This window comes from Neolamprologus multifasciatus, chromosome 4 (assembly GCF_963576455.1).
Source record: "Neolamprologus multifasciatus chromosome 4, fNeoMul1.2, whole genome shotgun sequence".
Taxonomy (NCBI): domain Eukaryota; kingdom Metazoa; phylum Chordata; class Actinopteri; order Cichliformes; family Cichlidae; genus Neolamprologus; species Neolamprologus multifasciatus.
The window spans coordinates 3443427-3465976 of NC_140442.1; the positions used below are offsets into that span (position 1 = coordinate 3443427).

General features: G+C 41.6%; 1 protein-coding gene and 1 long non-coding RNA gene across 4 annotated transcripts in view; both read right to left on the bottom strand.

The window, feature by feature from the left end:
• The window catches only part of shisa6a (shisa family member 6a), a 121478-nt gene that overhangs the window by 35536 nt on the left and 63392 nt on the right, over positions 1-22550 (bottom strand). The window lies entirely within an intron of this gene.
• On the bottom strand, positions 498-22508 carry LOC146519487 (uncharacterized). Its single transcript, XR_014873896.1, has 2 exons — positions 22470-22508; positions 498-21418 (listed from the first exon to the last, which is right to left on the bottom strand). It is a non-coding gene; the product is annotated as an uncharacterized LOC146519487 (long non-coding RNA).

Consider the following 22550-nt stretch of genomic DNA (forward strand, 5'->3'; position numbering starts at 1 on the left):
GTGCCGCTCAGACCGGTTTTAAAGGGTTAATCAAGTGTGAGCTGGAGGAGGTGGAGTCTGGTGACCGGGAGGTCTTCTTAGACCGCCGTCGACCTTAAATCACAAATTCTCAGTTTCGTCTGTTCATCGTTGTTGTGAAAGGTTTGGTCGATCAGCAGAAGGTTTCAGTTTACAGCATGAAGGTTGGGAATAGGCGCTTTACTATGTACTGCAAGATGATAAGTTGAGCCATCTGCCTTTTCAGATATCCAAAGAGAGAAAAACCATTCATGTGGCATTATTAAGTTTAACACGATCTTCCTTTTTTAGCTCTGTTTCTGTGCATTTCGACTGCAAATGGTTTTTAGAGGTTTTGCTCAGAAAACAGAGTTAATTAATTATAGAATAGAATAATAATTTAATTGTCCCACAAGGGGAAATTTGGTTGTAACAGCAGCCAAAAAGACACATATACAAACAAACAGTACACAGAAACATACACAATTTTCTTACATATCTATATATTTACATATTTATACTCAAGGATGCTCTTCGATGGGTCACGACAGCTTAACATTGAAAGTTCACACGATTTCAACCATTGCTAATATCTGTTAATATTAAAGCTTTACATTTTTTCTAAATGTTGTGTCAGAGGAACAATAAATATTAATGCATATACACTGGCATTGTGAGGCTTTTACTCTGTGTATATGTTAGGCCATTTATTTCCCAGGCTAACCTTGAAAAGCAGCATCAGTGTCTTGCCATTTACTGACTACCGAGATGATCTTTTTCCGGGAGGCTTCAGCGTAAGTGGGTGTTATTTTACAGCCTTTCTGGCTCCCTGCATGTCTTTGAGTTGCTTTGTCTCCTTCACACTTCTGTCACATTCGCAGAATTAAAGCAACAAACGCCCGTTCCTCCGCTGCCTCCTGAGTAATGTGCGATGATTACAACAGATAATTACATCTATTTACATATAAATGTGATTGATATTCTTCCTACAGAGCTTCAGCTTCTTTAAGCTGCTGCCGGAGACGTTTGGCACTGATCTTGTTATAATCTATCCATAATATTTGGATCCTCCATCTGAAGTTACCTAATTAAATGATCATTCGCGACAAGTAAACAATCGGAGATGATGACGCTAATTAATGACGGCGCAACGCTGCGAGGCCGTACGCGCGGAGAGACGCTGCTATGGCATCTCGCGGTGTTTATTCGGAGACTTGTGATTATAAGGAGTCAGATGTTGTGTTTTCTCAGTTGCATACTCAGAGTGACTGCAGAGGCCACGGGCTTAATTGACGAGGTGCTGTCATCCACAATATCGACCACCCTCATAAGAATCTCAAATGAACACTCCAGCGATAATGCCAGCACTCGTTAAAATCTGTGCGCAGTGGGACTTTCGGAAATGTCAAGACAATCCCAAATGGTTTGAAAACAGGAGGACCTTTTAAAATAGATGCCACAAACCCCATTTTCATAACAACGAGCAACAATATCTTGATTGTGCATTCATAATTTTCAGATCAAAAATCTGTTCTTTCTCCCTGCTGTGCTTTTTAATTTTTACCGGCCCTGCCTGAAGAGACCATTTGCTCACCCTGTGCAGCCTTGTGTCAAACATGCCCGGCAGTCAGGTCGCGCCTCAACAGGTACATAGTCAGATTACTTATTAAAACGTTGGCTTTAAGCCCAAAAGGTCGGCAGCTTGCCACTTGGCTGCAGGTGCAAAATGCGGCTGGCAGGAGGTTTGACCTGGGGTCAAAATGATCCTTCATTTCCTTTGACGTGCTGTAATAATTCTGACACACTTAGAAACTTTTACTCATTAGCTGCTGAGGATTTCGGTGTAGCACCTGTCACATTCGTGAGATGATCTTATGCACACGTAGTAGAAAGTTGACTGATGTATGCCTCGTACGGCCTTTTCATGAACAGTTCGGTGCACATAATCCTCTCACTATTTAAAGAAAAGCTATCTTCACAAAGTTTAGGTGTCATATATCTACAGCATGGTCAGTTTATGAAGCTCACAGGCTTTTCTTGCAAGCTTGACTGACTGTAAGGACAAAATGTATGTTCCCTGACTGGGTCATGGGGGGTTGGTCAATGCAACTGGTGATATTGTTGGAAATAAGTATAAAGTGCTGCACCAAGTCTGCATTTTTCTTGCAATCTACTGGTGACCGTGACAATGTAGTGACCAAAGCAATCCCCAGGAGGTTTTTGGTGAAGCTAATGTCACGCGGTGACAGCTAGCAACCTCCAGCAGCCACTCACCAACCAGCGAGGGAACACACACTTTCCCCTAGCAGCTGGAGTTTTGCAGGGGATCACTTACTGGTTTCCAGGCCTGAATGACTCAAAGTGTCAAGCAAAACAATGACAACTTGTTTCACAGGCTTCTACCAGACAGCTGCTAGTAATATGGGGCATTTAAGAAAACCCAATACATCCTGATCTTTGATATTTAAAGACTACAGCTGTAGTTTGCATTCCTCACCAATCTATATACCTTAAAAATGAGTCTTTGAAAACCCTTGAAAATATTTAGTCTGAATAAACCCTTTCAGGAGGTTGAGATGAATATAAGCCACACATGACAACTGTCAGGGGTTGCTGAGTGGATGTGGAGAAAAGGACTCAAACGCAGGACTCACGGTGAAGATTCAGGGTGTTTATTGTGACGAAAACAGGAGATGGCTGAATGAACGGCTGACTGATCTGAACTTGGAAGGCAAACATGGGGCATAGACAGCAGTGACAACATCAATGACGCGACGCCGACCAGGAGAGAACTGAGGACTTAAATACACTGGCTGAACAATGACTGATAGGTGACAGGTGAGTGAGCAGCTGGACACAATTGAACTAACGATGCATGGAATAAGAACTAGAACATAATGCACACAGAGTAACGCTAACACAAAACAGGAAGTGGAAGGTACAGAGGATAAACAGTGAACATGAACTGAAAATACCGGGTCATCGACCCAGGAACCCTGACAACATCAAAGAATGTGGTTCACGTCTCGGCCTCTCTCAGAGTTGAACTAACACTGCTTTATTTAAAGCAAGCAAGGTGATCTTCGCTGACCTTAACTCCCGATGCTCTAGGCTATGTTTTGTAATTTCATTTATCAGTAACATCTCCACAACTGTAAGGCCAAAGTGAATACATTCAGTGGCTCCGCACCATCACCTGGAAAGAGTGAGATATGTGAAAGTCCAGCAGAAATCCAGTTTAGCTTCAGCCCCATCAAAATTCTAATCAAAATTCAAAACAGTGACTTTTTATGACGAGTCAGTGGCACCGTTGCATCTATAAAGTTAGTGTTAGTATTATGCACACCTTTTTAAAAAAGGTCAGGGGTTCTGTTTTAGTAATTGGCATTATCCTCATTACACAGTTTGGAAAGGCTCAAACAAAGAGGTAAAATAAACCAACCTTAGAGGACACATCTATGAAGATGACCAGCTTGTTTTGTTTACACCTGCCATGACGATCAATATCTATTAGTTTTAGGTGTGGAATCCTTTTTTCGTGATGTCATGTAAATTTTTAACATATGTTTATCTCCTTTAGTGGATTTGTTCTCAGCTTTTGGGATATACTTCATCAATATATAACATTTGAAAAAAATCCAGCCAGTACATACATACATATATATATATATATATAAAAGCAGCATGCATCTCTGAACAGAAGGGTCTTTAGACAAATTTGCAACAAACATTTTTTCAAACCAAGCTTGATTTTTCAGATCCAAATGAACAATTGGACCAATCAGACCACTGCATGTTGCAACAGGTGCAACGTGCATAAAAAAGTGATACACAAACAGGACAATGTTACTGTTTTACCTCAGACACAAAACAAGACATCAGCTCTCTGAAATGATTCCTCTTTTCCAAGTGCATTTTGATGTTTTTATCGGATTACACGAAAAGTTTGCATCACTTTTTTGCAACTCACTCGGTGTTTAATGGCCTTAAGACTATATGGTAACCAGAGATGGGCAGTAACGCGTTACTTGTAATGGACCAATCAGACCACTGCAGTAACGCGTAATCTGATTACTTTTTTCAAGTAACGAGTAAAATAAGGAATTACTATTGCAAAAACGGTAATTAGATTACCGTTATTTTCCCGTAGGAACGCTGCATTACTGTGTTACTAAAACCGTGATTTTTTTGCGAGAATGTCTCATGACAGTGACGTAAGCGAGTGCGACGTTCGTGACAACAGCTGTGTGCAGATCAACAATGGATCATATATTGAGTGCGGGAGAGAGTATGAGCGTGCAGCGTTTAAAGCGTGGAAGTACTGACCTTACTTTGAGTTTGATTCCATAAAAAGTGACAAAAACATTAGTGTCCGTTGTGCGTGGGAAGAAAACTTCTTTTTACAGCGAAAAAACCCCTAAACTTCCGAGCAAGCACCGAGTAGCTACGACGTAATGGGAAACTCTTTTTTTTTTTTTTTTTTTTTTTTACTGTAAATTCCTAAGTTAATTTGTAAATTTTGTAGTAAATTGTAAATACTGTAAAACTTTTTTCTGTCATTTAATGGTCGGGCATTGCGCAGCTACAAGCATTTCACCCCCATGTCATACTGTGTATGGTTGTGTGTGTGTGACAAATAAAATTTGAATTTGAATTTGAATTTGAATCTCACAGAGAAACTCGCGGATTCTTCCACTGACCGCTGCACACCTGCACCAGGGTAAACCTCCGCCTACCCCACTCCTGCTTTACAGATGAAAATAGAGCAACAGGACCGCTAGTCTTTGACTTTATTTATTTTCTGCTGTGTTTTACTTGCATCTATTTGAAAGACTGAGTGTAAACACACACAAAAAAAATATTTTATGTGCTGGAATGTGCAGAAAATAGGTTTAAATATTAAACAAATTTCTTCCAGTCAGAAAATGTTGCAGATAATTAAATTGTTGCTTGATGCATAAAGTTAAAAGATTAAAACTAATAAAACAAGTTTTAAAAAGAGACTTTTCCATTTGATTACATTTTGTATGATGGATTATGCAGAAAAAGTAGAATTGGGCTGAAAGATCTATCACTTTATCACCTATTCAGGTTGTAAATCGTGTTTTTAAAAAGTAACAAAGTAACTAAGTAATTAATTACTTTTGAAAATAAGTAATCAGTAAAGTAACGGGATTACTTTTTGGGGGAAGTAATCAGTAATTAGTTACTGATTACTTTTTTCAAGTAACTTGACCAACACTGATGGTAACCATCCATCCATCCATTCATTATTTAAAAGAACAATATTATATAGAAGTTTCCAAATGCACACTTCAAGTCCTGTTGGCAGGTTTAACATCCCATATGGAACAGACATATATACATCTTATAAAGTTTGTATCTGTCTTGTGTGAAACTTGTATGAAAAGCACACAAGAGTGAAAACAGATTAAGATCCCTTGAAAAAATATATAAATGAAACTTGTATGTTTTGGATACTTCCTAAAACAAGTGGCCACTTTCATGAGTAAATCATATAAGCCTTCTATGATTCACTATATGAAGTAAGCCACATCTTATGCAAGTCTTTATACGTTTTTTCTATTTCTTTTCCATATGGGATAAAAGTTGAATGTACTGTCACCTATCAGTTTGAGACGTCTGTTTGAAGCCTTAGCCTGAAGATTGTCATCTCTGATATTTTAAAGTTGGGCGTGACAGTTGAGGAGTGGATCTTACAGAAAAGCTGAGGGTCACTGCGCACCCACTTAGCAGTCACAGGCTGTCCTGCCTTAGAGCAGAGCCTGTTTTATAATCCCTTTGACTGTAAATATGAAAATACAAAATGAACATTATTCCCACTGGCTCCACTTTTCAGATTTGAACGCTCGGTCAACTGACACATGAACATGAACCCTGTGTGACTCCTTGAGCTACGACTTTGAGAGATTTCTCAGCACCGAAATGAAATGAATACACTATGTTCAAATATATGATATATGTCAAATATAAATATATGGAGAATATGATGATTGATATCGAAAACCATCAGTTTTATCAATTTAATAAGTGGAAAACCCAAATATGTACTTTCTGAATCCACTGTATCAGCCCGCTCAAGGTTTCCTCGAGTGAAAACAGTTATTCTGTTACAAAAAAGTGCTCAGTGTTTGTATAACCGCAGCCTGTACCCTGCAGTTTTGCCACTAGTACAAAGGTAAACATATGGCATTAACAATTTGACAATTACAATGCCAAGTGACAACACCGCAGTCCTTTTATAAAGCAAGTTAATTGACTCTCTTCTTAGGAGGTCTTTTTATACTCGGTGTCTCCACAGCATTTGGTTGCCTACCCCACGCTCAAAGCACCCCCCGCGGTGCTGACTGCAGGAGTGACTACTAATTAGACAACAGCAGGGATGTGTACAGTAAAACGGTATTGCTATATAACTTGACTTTAAAAACGGCTTCTTTCTTGAAATATGATCCTGACTCGAGGCAGGTGTCAAATATACAGAGGAAATGAAAACTCATCAGCTACAATGTTGCTACCTGTCAGGACAGAAATAAGCCAAGTGAAATCAGAACAAAATAAAGATTACACAACTAATAGAACATTTCAGGGGATTCAAAATACTTTTCTACCCAAAATCTGAAAGGCTGAATTTCAAAAGGCTGAGATAAGATAAGAAGTAAAGGAAACAAGGGAAGATAAGGAGCAGGTGAGAGGCCAGAGATGAAAGGAAAGATTGAAAGAGAATGAATGTCTATGAAGGTTTGTGTCAGAGCTTTTGAAGACGTGTCTGGTTCTTACAAAAGGAAGGGTCAGTGAACAGATAAGGGTAGAATGGGTGGTCTGCCATATGCACAGGTGAAGAAATCCCACACTGCCAAATAAAAGAGAATGGAAAACACAGGTGAGAATGAAGGATGCATGCATCCTCCAAGGGATGCCAGACATTTTCTGACCTAGGCGATAACAAATAGGTGAAGATGTAGAAAGGTAAAATAGACTAGGACCTTGATGTGTTGCTCTTTCTGTTCAAACTAGAGAAATAATGGTAGAATTTGCTCATATTGCTTTTCTTTCATGGAAATTCAGGGTTAAAGGTCCGACATAGACATACCTAAAGGGTGTGTTTGGTGTTTATGCCATGGCTAATGCACTGCTGTGGTCCTACACGAGGTTTTCTTTTATCTAAGTAAAAGAAAATTTAGCAACATATAAGGAAAAAAAAGAAGATATCTCTCCCAACCTACGGTTTTAGATGTTGGTAAATGGTAAATGGCCTGTATTTGTATAGCGCTTTACTAGTCCCTAAGGACCCCAAAGCGCTTTACACATCCAGTCATCCACCCATTCACACACTGGTGATGGCAGCTACATTGTAGCCACAGACACCCTGGGGCGCACTGACAGAGGCGAGGCTGCCGGACACTGGACCACCACCAGTAGGCAACGGGTGAAGTGTCTCGCCCAAGGACACAACGACCGAGACTGTCCAAGCCGGGCCTCGAACCGGCAACCTTCCAATTACAAGGCGAACTCCCAACTCTTGAGCCACAATCGCCCACGATGTTCTCACTGCAATGATGTGGACAAGCTTCACATTTCTAAATAATTTCAAGCCTTGCCAAAACTTCAAACAAGTTGAGTGGCTCTCATTTCTTCTTTTATTCACCAAATCGATCAGACATCAGATCCATCTGCAAAGGCTCGTTTCCCCGAGTGGTAGTAAATGAAAAGCATCTATGCCTCCCTCTGTAGTGACATTTGCAAAACCATTACTAAGTCTCGCTGCCCTCAACCTCCTCTTACAAACAGCTACTCGCTTTGTTCAGTTTAATACCTTAAATGTAGACTCAACGGAACAGTTTCCGCCTTAAGTAACCTCCGTAAACAACGCTCCCTGTTCTTTTTGCAGAATGCCAAGTGTATAGTCAAGACACGATAAGCACGAGGGTATCCATTCAAAGATGGAAATTAAGAGAAAACTAGAGTCAAGCGACAGTTTGTAAGACTGATTTGCATTTTGCCTTCAGGTATCTTGGGGGGTGTAAATGAAATTCCTGCAACCTCTTGTCATCTATCCGAAGACTCCTGCTGTCAGGGAGCCTCCACCAGCCACATTTTGATCTTTGCTTTTATGTCTCTCAATGCTTTGTCTCGCCTCTAACCAAAACATGTGTTTTAATTAGACTCAGAAAGAAGCTGCTTCACTTTTCATCTGTTTTTTTCTTTCACAACTTGAACCTAAAATATATTATTTACTCAGAAAGAAGATTGCATTAGCAGAGGCAAAGATTTCTTTATGTGTTTACTGCAAATATGTGCCTGTGGATAACAGCGTGACGATCACACAGACAGCACTTATATATATTAAAAAAAAAACGGGAAATTGCATTTTGATGGCCTGAAAACTAAATAAAAACTGAAACTAGACAAAAGTGAGAGATGAAAAGACTCGTGTAAGTCCGTGAATATGGGAACAAACAACGTCCAGCCGCTTCCCACAAGACAGAGTGATGCACTAACAAGCTCTCGGAGTGCCTCGTTTTTCCACCTCTTGCTGTTTCTGTTCATTTTGGGTGCCAGACACATCTGTCTGCGAGCCTGCAAAGGTTATGACTGCTCGGAGATGAAATCCTGGTGGGCATTGCATGACTGGAATCCACATAGAGATTCAGGTGTCTATCAGTGTCTGCTGTTGCTCCTGACAAGCAAACCTAATAACAAAACAAGAGCTTTGGAGGCGTGAGAGCTGCTGATGATAAACGAGTGCGTTCAAATCCGGGCGGAGGCACCGGCGCGCTGCACCACAGAGCAAAATATATCCAGCATAAATCAGAGTGTCTGCAGGGGATTGATTAGTTGATACTAATGAACTCCTGCCAATGCCTTGCATTTTTAACTACTCCGTGATGAAGGTCTCTGCTATGACTGAGCAGCAGGATATTTTATTTTAGCTTGAAACTATTTCAACTCTTGGAAAAAGTACAGTTTAGTGTACTTCAAGTCTGCTTGAATGGTTTTGGGCAGGAGAAATCTCAACACTAGACCGCACAGCTTGTAAAATGGTTTGGGGAGCACCCTTTCTCTGCTTCAACATGTCAACAGGTGCTTTTGTGGGTAAATGGGACCTGAAAGAGTCCAACAACTGGTGGAAACCCTGACTGCTTTTATAATAACACATTATGCTTTCCCTTATGCACTGTCATATATAAACAGCAGTGAATTCATATTACTTTGGCCAAAGTTTCAAATCACGAGGTCGGTATATGTAAAAATCATCCATGGGAGGTTCAGACTGCCCTACATGCTCAGGCTACGTCCACACTAATACGTTTTTGTTTGAAAAAGCATCTTTTTCTCTCCGTTTTGGCCTTCTGTCCACTCTGAGACGGCGTTGTTGTCATGGTCCCCATGCCTGCCCAGCCGGCCTCTCTCTCCCCTACCTCTCTGCCTGGGCGGAGCTCACTGCTGGCCCCGCCCTTGGCTCACACACCTGTTGGCGATCAGCTGATTTCCCGACTACTATTCGAGGCTGGGCCACAGATCTTCTCATCGCTGGATGATTGTGCTACTAACGTTAGTCTCTCTTCCCAGCTCCCGTGGTCTTGTACCTTTACGCCCTACCTTCGTGACTTGTGAGTGATTTTTCCCTTTCCTGTTCCAGTTTACCTTCCCGGACCTGTGACCTCCCAGCTGTACGAACGTGTGTGAGTTGGATGTGAGGACGTGAGCGAGCGTGAGAGAGAGAACCTTCCCCTAATCCCTTGGAACCCTGGATTTTCCCCCGTCACTGGTGTGTAAATAAATGGTGCTCTGAGACGTCAACCTGTTCTGCGCTTGAGTCCCTGCTTTCAGATTGTGACAGTTGTTGGTCCAAACGCTCTCCAAAGAGGATACATTTGGGAAAACGCCATTTTCGCGTCGCACTGTGGACAGCAAACTCGGAGCCTTTTAGAAAATGATGACATATTTTAGTCATGTGATGCAGTCATGTGACCAATTAAACTAAGATAGCTGAGGGCTTTATATAGCAGTTGTTTTGTTTGCTCTCAGTTTGGACAGCCCTATTAAAGATTAATATCAGCCTGTACATGCTTCAAATTCTTTAATTCTCACTCGCTTTTGTAACTTTGTACTTTTGTGTTACTCGCAGCAACAACTCCACCTCATTGTTAGTCCATTTAAAAAACTCGGTGCTTTTCCTCAACATTTTGCGGGGAGTTTCAAAGAGCCGGAAAGGAAATAAAAGCAGAAAGAAATGAGGAAGGTCGAATCGTTGTCAGGGGTTGCTGAGTGGATGTGGAGAAAAGGACTCAAATGCAGGACTCACGGTGAAGATTCAGGGTGTTTATTGTGAGGGACGAATGACGAAAACAGGAGATGGCTGACTGAATGAATAACCGAATGAATAACTGAATGAACGGCTGACTGATCTGAACTTGGAAGGCAAACATGGGGCATAGACAGCAGTGACAACATCAATGACGCGACGCCGACCAGGAGAGAACTGAGGACTTAAATACACTGGCTGAACAATGACTGATAGGTGACAGGTGAGTGAGCAGCTGAACACAATTGAACTAACGACGCGTGGAATAAGAACTAGAACGTAATGCACACAGAGTAACGCTAACACAAAACAGGAAGTGGAACGTACAGAGGATAAACAGTGACCATGAACTGAAAATACTGGGTCAACGACCCAGGAACCCTGACAATCGTCTTGCGTTTTCAGTCGTTTCAGTGTGGATGCACAACTTTTCGGAAATGATTGAAAACTGTAGCATTTTTAGACTAAAATGCCGTATTCAAATTCATCCAGAATTACTTAGGTTACTTCTACATAGTGTAGAAGTAACCTAAGGTTTTACCCCTCAGCCATAAAAGGCTTATGGGTTATTGTTGTGACCCTGCCAGGTGGGCGAGGTGGATACTCAAGTTTGTGAATGCGATAAGTCAAGAACAAAGCGGCGTAGGAGTTTCAAATTGATATAAAAGTTGTATCTACTAAAAATCTCGGACGAATTTGAATCTAATGGACCTCGACCTCAAGGTCAAGGTATAACTAGGGATGCACCGATACCGATACTGGTATCGGGTATCGGGGCCGATACTGTAAAATGTGTGTGTACTCATACTCGTAAAAGTTAATCGATACCATGAACCGATACCAACTTATTTCATTAATCAGAGGGTGGCTTGTCATTTCTGTTGTAGTTTTTTAGATTGGCCACTAGGGGGCCAATTATTATTTTATAATAATTATTTTGTTTGTTTGTTTACAATATGGACACTCTGCAATAATAAAGTTTATTTTATTCTCAAACCTAATTTGTATTTATTTGATTCCAAACAGAAGTGTTTATTTATTATTCTGAAAGCTCGAGACAGTGCCAATAGTTCAGTGATATTTTGTAAAATTACAATGTGGAGACTCTGCAATAATTTAACAGAAGTGCTTATTTTTCACTTGAAATTTTTTTGTGGTCATTTTTATTAAGATTTTATTTTTTATCGGCAGGGAATATGATCAAACCTGTCTTCCAATTAATTGCATTTGTGTGTGTGTGTGGTAGAAGTATCGTTTTTTGTACTCTGTATCGGCAAGTACTCAGATCCAAGTATCGGTATCGTATCGGTTTGAAAAAGGTATAACCTTTAGTCAGTCAGAAAAACTTTGGCTCGTGCAACAGATTCACAAGAGGGTCAAAGACCTGAAACAGAAAATCCTCCACAAATGGTGACGCGGTGACACGTACGCTTGGCAGCCTTGCTTTTCCATGAGAATGTAACCAGACTACAACCAGTCGGCAACCAGCTGAGCCGAGTTCTTTGTTGCAAACAGATGTGTTGCAGATGAGTTGCACTGATTGGCAACCGCTCATTTTCATTGCTTGTAAAGAGGTTGCTGTGTTATTTTTACCTGAGCCATTAAAAGGAAGGTGACCTTAAAGGGGGGAAGCGATTGTTTCACACAATCTGGAGGCACAATCAATCATATCGCGCTTGTAGAATCTAAGAATAAAATGATGGTGAGCATGAAAATCTTCTTTAATGAGCATCGCTTTTGATTTCAAATTAGCAGATGTTTTTATTAAATTCTGTAAATTTATACAAAGTATGACTCAAACTGAAGCAGAGACTAATTTTTCTAATTAAGAGAGTGTCTACAGCCAAAAGTGTCTGACAAATCAATAAGACCGATGGATTTCAAGCAGCTGAAGGTGGAGATTTAAACGCAGTCATAAAAAGGTCTCCACCAACTTGCCAGAAATGCTGATCAGCACCGTGTGAAATAGAGGCTCCATTATGAAGTGGTAGGCACGTCCCCTTTATTGCTGACAGGGTTGGAAACCTATCATCATCTCTGCAGATTAAAATAATCAAGCACAAACATTCGTCATTATTTCCTAGCGTGCAGTTTGTGATGAATGAAATCTGAGCGGAGATCATCGCCAGTAAAGCCAGTTTGAGAAGTTGTTACACCAGGTTGTGAAGAGAGGCACAAATAACACGTCGCAGAGTGAAATGTGTTTTCAAATAATGTTCTGCTAATTATATTTCTCTGAAAGTTGAGCAGAAGCCATTAAAATGATTTCACTGCCGTTTGAGTGGAGCATTATTGAAATTGCCTTCATGTGAAGAACATAAAGACATAAAAATGGCTGTAAGGGAAAAAAATCCAGAGCCACTGCTGGGTCATTACATCCAGGTTTCAACCGAATATCAACTCGTCCAACGTAACTTCACTCATACATGGTCCACAACAACACGAAAGCAGATTTTCTGCATGCGTGTCAGAGGTCAGTGCTAGAGTCAGGGAGGAAGGAAGGATGAAGACAGCCAGAAAAGAAGGAATAAAAAAAGGAAGAAAGTTAGGAAAAGGAGGTGAAAGGGAGAAGACTGAAAAGAAGGAAGGAAGAGAGAGAGGAAGGAAGGAAGAAAGGAAATAAGCCAAACAAGAAGGAACAAATGAATGGAGGAAGATGGAATAATAATATTAATAATACATTTTATTTAAAAATAGCGCCTTTCAAAGCACCCAAGGACACTGTACAACAGATAAAAACACACAAACTGGAAATATACACAATAATAAGAATAACAGATAAAAGTTAAGAGCATACAGAAGTTTAAACATAAGCAATTTTAAACAGATGAGTTTTGAGGGTGGACTTAAAAAGAGGGAATGAAGTAATATTTCTGAGGTCAGGGGGTGAGGAATTCCAAAGTCGAGGGGCGGAGCAACTAAAAGCCCCGCCCCCCATTGTAATCAGACGAGCGGATCTGAGGCACCGGGATGGGAAGTTCATCTGTACTAAATCTGAGAGGTATGGTGGAGAGAGAGAATGAATAGCCTTAAATGTATAAAGGATTATTTTAAAATTTAAATTTAACCGGGAGCCAGTGTAGCTGCTTCAGGATTGGGGAGATGTGGTGGGTAGAGGAAGTCCTAGTAATAATATGGGCAGCAGAAGCAATAAACAAAGGAAGAATGGCAGAAAAAAAGTGTAAGATGAAAGAAAGACAAGAAGGGAGACCAGGAGTAGGAATGAACAAAGGAAAACTGGGAAAAGGCATGATGATAAAGGGAATGAACAAATGAAGGAAGCGGAAGAAGAAAGGAAAGAAGATGCAAAGAAGTGAGGAATGAAATAAATGCTAAAAGAATACAAGTAAGAAAGGAAAGGAGCTAGGAAGGAAGGAAAGGCAAATTATCAGCTGCATCATGTAATCACTGCTTAACACTGACCAATAAATCAATAGTGGTGAACATGTGGACGTGTCTCAAACTATCAATCTGTCAAATAATTAAGGGAAAAAATCTCAAATGTTAGTTTTCAAAGAATTTTACTTTTATTCTTTTACAACCTTTAAAGTTGTTGTCAGAAAGTGCCACACGGACCAACACAGGCCCCGTCTTCATGTTCCACACAAAACGAGTGGCATGCATTGTGGACATGCAACAGCAAATCATTTCCACATTTTTTTGGGAATGTCCCCGTGTGGTTCCATTTTGGAAGGAAATACATAAGGTCATGGAAACAATCTTCCAAAAGAAATACAATTTCATTTTGCATTATTGTGCCTAGGCAACCTAGAGAGTCTTAATCTATGCAAAGCGGATAAATATTTGTTCAGTGTGCTGTCGGTAGCTTGCAAAAAGGCCATAACTCGCCTTTGGATTAAAGAGGATATTCCTACCATAGATGAATGGATTGATGTGATATATAATATTTTTATTATGGAAAGAATAACTTTTAGGCTAAAGTGCCAGACGGAGTCATTTGAAGAATATTGGTTGAAATGGTTGAAATATGTACAAAATGGGAGGCCCGATTTTGTATAATGTCATTGTATTTCTTGGTTTGTTTGTTTGTTCTTGTGTTTTGTTTGGTTTTGTTTTGGTCCGTTTGTCTCTTCTGTTGTTGTTCGGTTTGGTTTTGCTTTCCCCCTCACGGTGATTAAATTGAATTTGTTGTACATGTTGTATATAAATAAGAAAACTAACAAAACATAAATTTAAAAAAAAAGAGTGGCATCACAGGGACAAACAAGGTTTCCCTGCAGATCCATCGCAGCGAGCAAAAAACAGCCACCGAGGGGAATCGTGGGCATCGGCGGGACGAGCCTGTCCAGGCTGTCACAATCCACACAGCACAAAACTGTCAGGACTTTGTTCAAAATAACGACCCAAAATCTGCGGTACGCAAAGACTTGAAGAGTCGCGATAAAAAGATGACACAAACGGATGAAAGACAACAGGGAAGATTCAGGAGGGAGAAGGAGTAGAGACTCTGACCTGACATACACTGAGGGAGAATACGCTGACTAAATACAGACACCAGGAAGAGAAGGGTCAAGTCGAACAGATGAACTAAAGGAAGAGAACAATGGAGACGAGTTCAAAGGAAATCAAAAAGTAAGCAAGAGGGACCAATAATAAGCTGACAGCAGTGGTGTGCGGCTCGATACTGAAATATCGATTCTTCCGATACCAGCAATTTATGTTCTAGAATCGATTCTCATATTAAAATATCGATATTTTAGTACTCTTGGGTAGGGATGGGTACCGGTATCCAGTGCCATCATGGCACCGGTTCTGACATAAACGGTAGTAACCAGACCGAAAAGCAGCGCGCATTTCGGTGCTTTATTTCGGTGCTTTATTTCGGTGCTTTTTTTTCCTGAGCTGTGATACACTTTCTTCTTCCTTACATTTCTATTGGCGGTTGGCAAACAACTGAAAGGTGCATTACCGCCACCAACTGGTATGGAATGATACACTTTAGATTCTAGCCAATCATTTTACGTTTCGAGGATAGTAGGCGGGTCCAGGTACGTACGTTCTTTTAGAGCAGAGCTACAGATTAAAAATGCCCAAGGCAAAGCGGTCAAAAGTCTGGCTGTACTTCACAGCAAAAGATGCAAACTCAGCAGCTGCAACAAGTGCTTTAAGCTGATACTGTCAAAGGAGGTCACACTTTAAATCCGATGAACCTAGCCCTGCCAGTGTAGCAGAAATGATGATGGCAGCAGCAGCCGTTCTTCTCTGCATGAGTAGCTTAATGTTGTTCGTGTGTAATTTACGTTGAGTAAGCTAACCGCGTTATTACATTAATGCATGTAAGGTGAACTAGCAAACACCATCATAGCTACATGCGGCTGTCTTCTTGTTTGATGGCAGATACTCCCTTCACCCTGGCCAAAAAGGCTAAAATGACCGAAGAAAAAGTGGAAAACAGCTAAACATGAGAGGTTTTTGGACAAAGTTTGTGTTTTTTCCATTGTTTAAGCACTGCTTCCAGCCCAGAGTGATACCATATATGCCCCATAGCTGCAGAAAAGACTAACATTGTTATCTTTTTACAAAAAAACAGCTGAACATGAGAGGTTTTTGGACCAATTTTGTGTTTTCCATTCTTTAAGCACCGGTTTGGGCACCGTTTAAGCACCGGCACCGTTTCAAAAGTACCGGTTTGGCACCGGTATCGGATAAAACCTAAACGATACCCATCCCTACTCTTGGGTAAATTTGTAGTTTTTTCATTAAAATGAATGCAGTGGAAAGAAACTATCATTCGGATCGTCTAATTTGGAAGGAACTACTTCCTCTTACGCCTTTCATAGTCATATGTGAAATACAGCTGTATAAATGTGTCGCAGCCCCTGGCGTGCGCACTCACAACAATGGCTGAGTGTAAACGGAGTCATGTGTGGACGTGTTTTACCTCCACAAACAGCCAAGACGCGGTTTGTGATATATATGATACAAATCAGCTCCGTAGTCAAGGGATCTTTTTATCATCTACGGATTTTAGCTAAAGTCAAGTCCTACCTGTGCAGGAACGATCTAGAAAGGGTGGTCCATGCTTTTATTACATCACGGCTGGACTACTGTAATTCCCTTTATGCTGGTTTAGATCGTTCCTGTCTGCATCGCCTCCAACTGCAGAACGCTGCTGCTCGCATGCTGACCGGCTCCAAAAAGAGAGACCACATCACTCCGGTCCTCTGCTCTCTCCACTGCCTCCCAGTTGCTTTTAGGATCGATTTTAAAATTTTACTGCTGGTTTTTAAGGTTCTTAACGTTACTGCACCTCCTTACCTGGCAGAGCTTCTTAGCATTTACCGCCCCAGGAGATCTTTGAGGTCAGCAGACCTGATGCTTTTAGATGTTCCCAGGTACAGATTAAAGACTAGGGGAGAGAGGGCTTTTGCTGTGGCTGCACCCAGACTGTGGAACAGTTTACCTCCTCACATCAGATTCTCCACAAGCCTAGGAACTTTTAAAACTGCTCTTAAAACTCACCTCTTCTCATTGGCTTTTAGCAAGGTTTAACTTACTGTATTAACTTATTGTTTTATCAGTGAGGTGTTTTATGTACTTGTGTTTTATTGTATTTTATATTTGTATTTTATTGTACAGCACTTTGGTCAGCCTTGGTTGTTTTTAAATGTGCTTTATAAATAAACTTGACTTGACTTGACTATGTGGCAAGACAGTGAGGTGTTGTGGCAACAGCACTGACCTCATCAAACACCTCAAAGTAAATCGTATCACAGAATATGATGAGCTTATGTTGAGGCGAACTGAAGAGGAGGAGAGGGACAGGTGCTGCCAGGGTGAGACAGACGTCTCTCGCGGAGTCCTTTAGTGCTGCAGGCAGGCAACGTGTTCAAATAGCCACAACTTCAGGTTTTTTAAATTTCTATATGATTATTCTGCATTATTAAGCAATAAAAACAAGTTGTCTGATGTCTTCTAATCATTGTGAAGCAATATGGTTATGTTATTATTACAATTACATAATACAACTATATATTGTATTACGAAATACAATGAAACATTAAGTTTTTGTACAGAGTATCAGTATCGGATCAGTATCGTCGATACCACCCTGAATTTTACTTGGTATCGGATCGGAAAGGAAATCAGTGGTATCGACATCACTAGCTGACAGAGACGACACTGAGATGGAGGCGAACACAGTAGGTGCAGAATTTAACACTTTGGGGTATCCAGTGAATTCAAGGGATGAAACATGCAGTGTACACGTGAGGTGTTGGAGGTGTCATCCCTTACAGCACTGACACCAAAGGACACCTTGTACACATATCTGGGACGCCAGCAGCTCTGACCGGATTTAAATGAAAACAGTTCCAATATGTTTGAAACCGATGCTTATCCGTCTCCGTTACTTGAACAATACGACAGTCTCCTACTCAACCTTTACCTGTACAAGCCCGATGACCTATTTGCCGTTTGATGACTCGTTGGAGTACACCAGGAAACCCATCCCATTTCTAACACGCAGCTCCTAATTCATTATAACAATGGTGTGTAAATTACCTCGGGCTCCTTCCTGTGGTCTGACACTGAAGAATGCTTCAAGAGGAAAACAGCTGAACTTGAAAAGGAGATAAGGGCAAATGAACCCGTGTGGGAAGTCTTAAAATACCCCCTTAAATAGGGCAGCGCAAGAGGCTCGGGGTGTAGCACGCTGTACGGCGAGCCCGTCCACGCAGACGGGACACGAGTTACATAAACCGACACGAGACACCGCGGGATCCAGCTAACTGGAGCTCCCGATAATGAAAGGGAGCGTTGAGGGCCCTGCGAGCGATCGGGACCGAAATGTCACCTGCCGCACGGCGACCCAGATGACTGCGCAGGTACGGCACCCAGCCGGGGATTAACTCCAGAACTTCTACTTTGAATTTCAGCTCCGCCGGCGAAGCAACTTGTACAACTGGGGTGTTCTAAAACAAATGAAAGGAGCAGAGGTGGTTAAAGATTCATAGGCTCACTGATGAGGTGCATAGTGAGGGATTAGGGAGGCCTTGCATATTGTTAAAAGTAAATTGGTGCCTTTCAAATTTCGCAGCATTGCCCGGTCTGTCCTGCACATATAATGAATTCTAGTAATGAACCGCCTTATACAGGAGCTGTAAAGCGTTGTACTATGCAGACCACATTTGTCACCATTACAGTCAATATTTGGTGACTGCCACAAGATGAATGTTGCCCTGGGGAACAATGAAAGAAGCCTGGTCTAATCTAAAGTGAGTCATGATAGTCTCTTTGGCTCCTGCAGGCGCAGGTAATGGTCGGCATTATACAATGCAACACCAGCTATTTTCTATCCCTTTCCTTTGATTCTTCTCTGCGTGTATCACACTCTGAAAGCATTAATATTAGTTCGAGGAAACAAAAAGTAAAAGGATTAAGGCAATTATACAACAAAAAGATGTAAAAAGAAAAGCGGAAATGGAGCAGATGTATTTTATTTCCGAGTCGCAGCACTGACCCAAATATTACAGGTACAATCACCTCATTTTCTATTTGCGTCGGCCGTCTCTGGTGACCGAGCTTAACATGGAATCAATTCAACTAATTGGAGACTTCAAATGGAATTGTTCTTGCCCAGCACCTGAATCATTGCCAAAAGCGCCTCATTCAGACGGTGAAAAACAAACAATAGTGTTACTTTGTTTAACTCTGTCTTCAATTAACTGCTTAAGTTCCCAGTTGTGTCTTTAAAATTCCCCGCTGTTACGTGCCTGTGTTGGTGGGTTATCTGTTTCTTGATGCGTGTATGCAAATTCACCCGTGCAGGGGCTCGGCTGTGATTGGTGGACCTAAGGAACGGCCTGATGTAACTGGTTCCTGCTGTGGACGTGAACTATAAAAGGGCGACCGAAGAGCTGCGGTGCGGGGGGTGTGGCAGACTTCTCGTGCACTTGCCTCAGGTCGAGACGGAGCAGCCGTAGCAATAGCTATTTGGTTAAAAGGTCGGGCATGTGTGTGAAGTGCGGAGCAAGTAGGGGTGAGCTGCCGATTATTTTGGGACGCCATTTTTAGACCAGGGAGGTCAGACTGTTATTTCTTTCTTTTCTTCTCCTTAAACAGATCAAAGGGGAACCGAAGCCTAGGTTGAATTTTGTTTGTTGTGTTGGCCTTAGCTCACCCCGAAATTATACACTCCCACTACCGTGAGCGCCATTGTTGTCAATAAACTATTGTTAAAAGTCCGATGCTGTGGCTGTGTCTGTTTGGGCGTGGGAAGTCACGGGACACCCCGCTCTTGTTCGGTCACTTCGAGCCGGGTCGTAACGGTAATAATATTAAAATGAAGGGGTGGGTTGTAATCTCAGGTTTCTTTCCTCCTACCCCTGTTAAACTATCAACAACGCCAGAACAATAAAGGTGTTTACGTAGTTCATGACCAGACAAAGCGATTGCGCTTTGATTTCACCTAAACGTGCATGTTCAGTCTCAGTTTCTGCATCCATGTGTGGCCAAAGAAAACAGCGTGAGTGGAGTTTTTTCTTTATCCGACACAAAGCAGATTCGGCACCTTCACACGTGTAGACTCAGTGTTTTAATGGGGGGCGGGGCTTTTAGTTGCTCCGCCCCTCGACTTTGGAATTCCTTACCCCCTGACCTCAGAAATATTAGTTCATTCCCTCTTTTTAAGTCCACCCTCAAAACTCATCTGTTTAAAATTGCTTATGTTTAAACTTCTGTATGCTCTTAACTAGGGATGGGTACCGGTATCCATGCCATGATGGCACCGGTTCTGACACAAACGGTAGTAACCAGACCGAAAAGCAGCGCACATTTCGGTGCTTTTTTTTCCTGAGATGTGATACACTTTGAATTCTAGCCAATCATTTTACGTTTCCGAGGATAGTAGGCGGGTCCAGGTACGTACGTTCTTTTAGAGCAGAGCTACAGATAAAAAATGCCCGAGGCGAAGCGGTCAAAAGTCTGGCTGTACTTCACAGCAAAAGATGCAAACTCAGCAGCTGCAACAAGTGCTTTAAGCTGATACTGTGATACTGTGGAAAGGAGGTAACACCTGAAATCCGATGAAACACCTGGCGACGCATAGCGTTTTTTTTAAAAGCCGAAAAATGCGCCGTATTTGATAGCTTGCTGCGAGACCTCACACCGAGCACATCTACGGTGGGTGTGGTGCCTGTTATCGGACCTAGAATTAGCAACATCCCCCAAAAAGCTGAAGAGTAGAGTCCTGGCCCCTAGCCCTGCCAGTGTAGCAGAAATGATGAGGATGATGATGCAGCAGCAGCCGTTCTTCTCTGCGTGAGTAGCTTAATGTTGTTCGTGTGTAATTTACATTGAGTAGGCTAACTACATTATTACATTAATGCATGTAAGGTGAACTAGCAAACATCATCATAGTTACATGCGGCTGTCTTCTTGTTTGATGGCAGATACTCCCTTCACCCTGGACAAAAAGGCTAAAATGACCAAAGAAAAAGTGGAAAACAGTTAAACATGAGAGGTTTTTGGACAAAGTTTGTGTTTTTTCCATTGTTTAAGCTGCTTCCAGCCAAGAGTGATACCATATATGCCCTATAGCTGCAGAAAAGGCTAACATTGTTATCTTTTTACAAAAAAAACAGCTGAACATGAGAGGTTTTTGGACCAATTTTGTGTTCTCCATTCTTTAAGCACCGGTTTGAGCACCGTTTAAGCACCGGCACCGTTTCAAAAGTACCAGTTTGGCACCGGTATCAGATAAAACCTAAACGATACCCATCCCTACTCTTAACTTTTATCTGTTATTCTTATTATTGTGTATATTTCCAGTTTTTGTGTTTTTATCTGTTGTACAGTGTCCTTGGGTGCTTTGAAAGGCGCTATTTTTAAATAAAATGTATTATTATTATTATTAACCTACTTCAGCTTTAGGCCAGCTGGTTGGGACCAGCGCTAAATGTGGCAGACCCTTCACATGAACGCACAAAGTTTGTATGGAGATATTGTAGGAAGCAGATTGAAGCTGACCTGAGTACGAATGATCTCTTTGTTCCAGGTGTCAGCACTCCCCTACCAGCCGTGCAGTGGCAGTTCAGAAGCCTTAAAGGTTAATTGGGGTTAATTTTGTCACACCTGAGTAGGGATGGGTATCGTTTAGGTTTTATCTGATACCGGTGCCAAACCGGTACTTTTGAAATGGTGCCGGTGCTTAAACGGTGCTCGAACCGGTGCTTAAAGAATGGAGAACACAAAATTGGTCCAAAAACCTCTCATGTTCAGCTGTTTTTTTTTGTAAAAAGATAACAATGTTAGCCTTTTCTGCAGCTATGGGGCATATATGGTATCACTCTTGGCTGGAAGCAGTGCTTTAACAATGGAAAAAACAAAAACTTTGTCCAAAAACCTCTCATGTTTAACTGTTTCCCACTTTTTATTTGGTCATTTTAGCCTTTTTGTCCAGGGTGAAGGGAGTATCTGCCATCAAACAAGAAGACAGCCGCATGTAGCTATGATGGTGTTTGCTAGTTCACCTTACATGCATTAATGTAATAACGTGGTTAGCCTACTCAACGTAAATTACACACGAACAACATTAAGCTACTCACGCAGAGAAGAACGGCTGCTGCTGCATCATCATCCTCATCATTTCTGCTACACTGGCAGGGCTAGGGGCCAGGACTCTCCTCTTCAGCTTTTTGGGGGATGTTGCTAACTCTTCGTCCGATAACAGGCACCACACCTGCAGTAGATGCGCTCGGTGTGAGGTCTCGCAGCAAGCTATCAAATACGGCGCATTTTTCGGCTTTTAAAAAAAAACGCTATGCGTCGCCAGGTGTTTCATCGGATTTCAGGTGTTACCTCCTTTCCACAGTATCACCTTAAAGCACTTGTTGCAGCTGCTGAGTTTGCATCTTTTGCTGTGAAGTACAGCAGGACTTTTGACCGCTTCGCCTTGGGCATTTTTAACCTGTAGCTCTGCTCTAAAAGAACGTACGTACCTGGACCCGCCTACTATCCTCGGAAACATAAAATGATTGGCTAGAATTCAAAGTGTATCACATCTCAGGAAAAAAAAGCACCGAAATAAAGCACCGAAATGTGCGCTGCTTTTCGGTCTGGTTACTACTGTTTATATCAGAACCGGTGCCATCATGGCACCGGATACCGGTACCCATCCCTACACCTGAGTGGAGTGAATAAAAGCATGACTGAGTGATGGTCCCAGCCAGACCGTTCTCACTCCCGAGGCGTAACATGCCGACGT